General features: G+C 44.7%; 1 long non-coding RNA gene across 2 annotated transcripts in view; it reads right to left on the bottom strand.

Annotated features, from left to right (window-relative positions):
- Window positions 1–6,614, bottom strand: part of LOC109022623 — a 41,808-nt gene that overhangs the window by 15,738 nt on the left and 19,456 nt on the right. The gene's annotated exons all lie outside the window — the stretch shown is intronic.

Below are 6,614 nucleotides of genomic sequence, written 5' to 3'. Positions count from 1 at the left end.
TTTCTCCTCTCCAGGCTCAGCATCCCCAGCTCTCCCATTTGCCTGACACAGCTGAAGCAGTTCCTTGTGCATAATTTCTTTTCAGTGTAGCCACAGGTATTCCCTTATTTTTGATTGACAAAGGTACACCTGTGGCATTCTCACATAGAATTATCAGATCACCAACTGTCCTAAACCCCACTGGGCAGGATTAGACAGAGTTAGAGGAAGATTCTACTTCAAAAACATTTCATCCTCCAAGTGCCACCCACCTCTGGTGCCTGGGAGCTCTGCTGCTCCCCCAGGGCAGCCCTCCAGCAGCTCGTGTCATTCACATCTTCACTTAAAAGCCCCATTACTGTTGGAAGAAGCAAATTCTTGAAGCTTCATTTTCTAGAAGAAAACTTTTACAGGGTAAGGAGGAAAAAAATGAAAGAGGCTTGTCACCCGAGTGAGTATTAATGACCATTTATGTAGAATTTTGATTTCCCTTGATTTCTCAAGTAAATAATAGCAGGCACTGAGAAATACCTACAAATAAATGACAGAAACGATGAGTTTCTATGAAGAAGGAAGAAATGGAAATGCTTCAGTGGAATGAAGGTGTTTTCATGCTCCTGAAGGTAAATTTCAGGGGGAAAAAAATAAATGTCTGCTTCCAGGGGCAATCTCTGTACTCTGACAAGAATGCCTCAATATCTCATCAGTCCAATACTTTATTACCCTTGCCATGAATACTTCTTTAAAACATCTCCTCCAAACATTATACTCAAACTGAACCATCTTCCTCTAATGTGTAACATTACCTGCCTGATTATAATTTACAATTTTATATCATTCTGGTTTTACAACTCCACTGCTTAAATGCAAATAGAAGCTAATGGCTTCCATTTTATGCAGCTTTTGAAAGCAACATCCAATCTCAGCCAATACAGAATTTCTATATTGCAGTTTTATTTCACTTCCCACTACATGGAGCATCGCTTAGTATTTTTCAAGGTAGTTTAATATCTTGCCTCTGTAGGCTCCTATTTTGTGCTTGTGGAAGAATTACAACAAAACTTGAGAAATATGTAGGCTTTGGAAATTATTTAAGCTTTGTATTTCGGAATTACTGTCTCTTTGCACCAATCTTAAATTCTTTCAGAGCTCTTAATGGGGAGAAACAGAGAAACCATTTCCTCTATTTTGCTGCTTTTCTCTCCATAAAGAAAGTATTTTTATTCATGTGCTTAAGATCTCCCTTACACCTAAATTAAATTCAATGAAGTCAATAATATTCATTATTCACCCATTATTTTTACAGTATGTGTAGTATCAGTACTTTTCCAATCTCTATTTGTTGAGTTTTTGGAGATATCAGGTTCCAACCATGAACTCCTCTCACATTGGGAAGCACTTCCCAATGCCAAGGATAATCCACTCCCACAGCACCCACAAACACTGACATTTTTGGCAGGGGTCTTCTTAACCCCTAAAAGAAAAGTGGATTTACATTTTGGGGATTGTTCATTGAAATTCACTTTTGGATGTGTTTAAAGTGGCTTCATGAATAGTAGCACAGAATTTAGCCCCAAACCTACTGTAATCAGTAATGGAAGTGTCATTTTAGAGGAATAGTAAAATGTGAGATGCAGTAAAAAAATTAAAAAAAAAAAAATTAATGCTGTGAATGCCTCAACACTGTTTAATGATAAAAACAAGTTCACAAATTAACTTGCAGGCCAAGCACAACTGGCTGTCCAATGATGACTCCTCTATCATGAAGAAAAACACAGTTTACTGAGTAAACAGCTTCAACAATTTGCAAGGAATGGTTTAATTATGACACCTTGCTTGTCTTCCATAGTCCCAAATCACATTAATTATAACAAACACCATTGCTGACAGTTCTCCCTTGACTGACCTCACTTCCAACACCAGTGCTTTATTTCCACCTAAACCACCAAGTGCCACCCAGCAGGATCAAAGGCACCAAGAGAAATTTACAGTAAGAACACTTAGGTAAAAATGCTCTTAAAATAGAGTGAGAGCAATTTCCCAAGCTTACTGCAGCAGTCATTAAAAGCCAGAGCTGAATGCATGAGAAATTATTTGAAAAGATTCTTTTTATTAAATGCATTTTTGAAGAGCATATCCTTTATCATTTGTTGAAAAATCTGGAAAGGGAAGTAATTCTGTGTAGCTTATTTATGGGCTACATTCACTGATTTTTAGGGTTTTTTTCTTTAACTGTATGAGTAATTCTTTGGCAATATGCCTTCAAAGTTAAAAGGATGAACATTAAATTATGCGTAGAACGTTTTAGCAAAGGCTGCTCATGCTGCACACAGGAATAAGAATCCACATTTTGAATTTTATTTGGTCTCAGGATTTTAAATTGTGGCAGATAACAATCTATTAGCTCCCGAATTTGTAGGTGCTCTGCTGGTAAGTGTTTCATTTAATGCCTCTTCCACAGACTCTCCCCATGTTCTGACTCCCATTTAACAGTTTAAAGGAAATTAAGCTCTATAGGTTCTTGTCAGGTAATTTTAAATTCTAGAGAGAACCAGCTTCCCTATCAAACGTGTGGTCGTTTATTTTAAGTCCACAGAGAGAAAACCCAAGTCTCTGTGGCTTTCTACTGCTGCCCTCATTCTATCACTGAAACACAAATCCCCTTCAGGGTTCCACGGAGCAGGAGTGGCGATAATTAAACAGGAAGAAACAGAACAGTTCCAGCTTCCCAGAAAACAGAGCATCCCAAGTGCTTCAGGGGTTCCACAGCAATCCTGGGTGACTGCAGGTTCTCTACTGCTGTCTGAGGCACCCCAGACAAACAGGCACCCAAAGCCCAGCCCAAACAGGCACCCAAAGCCCAGCCCAAACGCGGACCCAAAGCCCAGCCCAAACAGGGACCCAAAGCCCAGCCCAAACAGGGACCCAAAGCCCAGCCCAAACGCGGACCCAAAGCCCAGCCCAAACGCGGACCCAAAGCCCAGCCCAAACAGGGACCCAAAGCCCAGCCCAAACAGGGACCCAAAGCCCAGCCCAAACAGGGACCCAAAGCCCAGCCCAAACAGGCACCCAAAGCCCAGCCCAAACAGGCACCCAAAGCCCAGCCCAAACAGGCACCCAAAGCCCAGCCCAAACGCGGACCCAAAGCCCAGCCCAAACGCGGACCCAAAGCCCAGCCCAGAAACAAATGCAGACCCAAAGCCCAGCCCAAACGCAGACCCAAAGCCACCACCTCTCAGTGCCTCAGCCAAAGCCGAGTCCCAGAAATGATGAAGAGCTGGTTCTGGCCAGGGTTTGGAGCAGCAGCTGGGTCACAAAGCTCTGAGCACAGGGCTCTGTAGCTCCAGTGAGCTCTCGGGCCAGAGCCAGCCCCCAGCAGCACCTGGATGGATGCACAGAACCATCAGATCCCTCTGAGCCACCTCTGAGCTGGCCAAACAACAAACAGATGATTGCTAAGCCTGGAAAGCTGGCCTAGCTCTCCAGCCCAGCTGAGGTGTAGGAGACTGGCAGCTACCAGGCATGGCCTCATTCAAATCATTAACAAAAATAAGCAAAAAATTACCTGAAGTATTCAATATGGAAAAGATTTTTTCCATTTTAAATCTTTGCAGGAAAGGCTGAGGAAAATGCAACATCAAAATGTAAAATCATTTGAAGACTTGTTGCAAAGAAATGGGAAATTGCAGTCCTGCATAGCTAAGGGCACATCCCTGAACAGTAAACACTGCTTTAAACCACCAGATTAGGTCATCTTAAAGCAGAACTCTTTCATTCACACTCCCTCAGGGATCATTATAATAATGTACTAATGAGACATCTGCAAACTTTCTGAAACTTTTCCTCTCCTGGAGATCCTTACCAGCCTATTAACTCCAAGGAATGCAGAAGGGAATTTTCAGGAAGGCAACAGAACCACAGGGCTCCCCACCTGTATAAAACTCTCTGTGGAGTCACACCACAGCTCCAGGTGCCATTTAAAGCTGGGATATTTCAGATGTTCAGGGAACCCTTTGGTGGCCCCGTTTGGTTGCTTGCACCATCTGCAGCCCTAATTGGCACCTGTCTTGGCAGATTCAAATGAACAGAAGTCATGGAGAGTGAACAGCATTTCAATCATTTTGGAGACAGAACATTTAAGCCTTTACAAGCAGTCCTGAGAATTCTTTTACAACCTCCAGTTTGAGGAACAAATCAGAAAAATGTAACATTAATGAATCATACCTCATCTTATTAGTTCTTGCCTAAACTGAGAGTCAGAGAGAAGAAGTTTTACTTGGTGGGGGATTTTTCCTTTGCTTTTATTAGAGAAGTTGTTTGGAATTCACCAAACTGTCCTTGTGCCTGCAGAGGGAGGATGGGGTTTGGGCCAGGAGAGAGATGTGTTTATTCACAGAGAAAAGATGGAGCCAGGAGGGAGTTTGTGCTTTGAGAGGAAACAGGAGCAATTTCACAGCACTCCAAAATCCAAACCTGACTCAGGGCCTCGGTGATGGGTGAGGACAAAAGCTCCATCAGAGAAGGCATTTGGGTCACTTCAGCACCGTGATTGTGTCATTCTGTCACCAAGAAAATTCCAGCAGTTTTACCCAGAGTTAGGCTCCAACCAGTGCAAATGGCCTTTCAAGGTGCTCTGATCAGCAACCTGAGCAACGTGTGCTGGTTTTAACCTCACCAGCTTTAGAACTGCAGCAGAAATAACACACATCAATTAAATTCTTTAAAAAATAAAATCACATTTGCTTTTAATTTATTTTTTGTGAGACCTTCAGCTTTCAAGACCTGCAACTCTTCCACATGGAACAGCACTAAAACAAGAAATATATTGCAACATATTGTCTTCAGAGCAAATGAAATGCAAAATGAAATGGAACAACGCCCTTCCTGGCACTCTTTGTAAGGTCATTCCAGGAGAGCACAGCGAGCACCTTCAGACCACCCAAATGCCCAGTGAAGATTCACAATGTTCCCAAGATGACAAGTTTCAGTTGTTTTGTTCTAACAGCTGGCACAAGGAAGTTGAAAACCCTCATACAGCAAGATGAAAAATCTTACTTGTCACAAAATTCCATTTTTCACAGGGGAAAAAAAGACAACAAACCACCAAAAAACCCACCAAAGACAGACTAAGCTTGCTGTCATCTATTTAGCAGTATAAGCATCATTCTTTCTTAATTTAAATTCCTTTTTTCTGGTGAACACCTTGCCTTTAGCTACAGGACATGATCTGTGACAGCATTTCTGAGTCTTTTCATCTCCCTGGAGTCACTTGCAGAGACTTAACTCAAAAAACAAGGTGTGTCCCTCCATCCAGGTCAAACATGAGGAAATATTTGTTTCACCTCAGCCAAGGTGTACTTTGGAAGCAGAGAGGGGGAAACAAGAGTGACATAAAGAAAAGAAGTCAGCAGGAGGTACAAGAGGCAAGATTACATTTCCACCTGCATGGGGGCTTGCAGCCAACCCAGCCAGCCCTAAACTGCTCCACTTTGTCTGCATTTCCAAGAGGTTCACACTGTGCAGAATAACAGCTCCCACCCTCTCTAACACCCACTGGAGTTTGAAAATGAAGGAGACAGGATTTTAAAGAACGTGCAATTTTGATGGATCACACTGTGCATCTGTGAAGAAGTTACTTTGTCACTGTTGTGGTTGCACAGGGCAGGGAGCTGAACACCACCCAGATCCCTCATCCCCTCCCCAGTGGGAGAGGGGGGTGAGAGGAGAGGGAAAACCCAAAATTTGTGCCTTGACATGAAGATAATTTAACAGGACAAAGACAAAAAGGAAAACAATATGCTAAAATAATTAGAATACAGAAAACAAGTGGTGCAATTGCTCAGCACACTCCCAGGCAGTTCTCCCCCAGTTCATGCCTGGAGCAGGATGCCATGCAGCCTGGAATGGCCAATTTGGCCACTTTGGCCACAGGGCCCAGCTCTGGCTCTTCCCCACCTCTGTCCACCCTTCTTTTATCCCCTCCTGACTCACACCTCCAGCACTTGTGGTGCCCAGGGAGGCTGATGCTGGCCAGGCTGGCTCTCTGGAGCAGCTGCAGTGCAGGGATGGAGGGAGCACTGTGCCTGCTGCGTTTCTGTTCATCCAGGGAGATTCTCTTCCCTCTGAGCCCTGAATAAAGCTCAGCAGGGCTCATCAGCCAGGGACCAGCACATCCCAGGGATTTCTGTCTCTCTGGAGCTGTCACAGCAGCAGAACGCTTTCCCAGACGTTTCACTCGGTTTGCAGGATGTGTCACTTGCTCGGGGTGAAATTCCGCGATGCTGGAGGTGATCACTGTCCTGGACACTGATCCTCACATCCCCCACAGCACCGCCCGGACCAGCCTTGGGCTGGCTTCCCAAAGAGCCGCTCAGCCCTAAACAGGGCAGGAAGCAACAGGAACGAGCTGGTTCGAACATCCCGGGGGAACTGGGAGCTCCCAGGAGCTGTGGAATCAGCCCGGAGGGGAGGAGGAGGAGGAGGAAGGAGAAGGAGGCAGCGCAGGGAGGTTCGGCACAGGCGGGCACTGCAGGGACCGAGCGCGGCCGACAGATGGCGCCAGAGGCACGGGCAGCGAGCCTGAGCCGCGCTCCGGAGCGCCTAAACCCGGCTTAAAACCGAGTTTAAATACAGCC

The sequence above is a fragment of the Parus major genome, chromosome 4A, assembly GCF_001522545.3.
Source record: "Parus major isolate Abel chromosome 4A, Parus_major1.1, whole genome shotgun sequence".
Lineage (NCBI taxonomy): Eukaryota > Metazoa > Chordata > Aves > Passeriformes > Paridae > Parus > Parus major.
The sequence above is the reverse complement of the archived record's forward strand: the minus strand, read 5'-3'. Positions and strand labels throughout refer to the sequence as shown.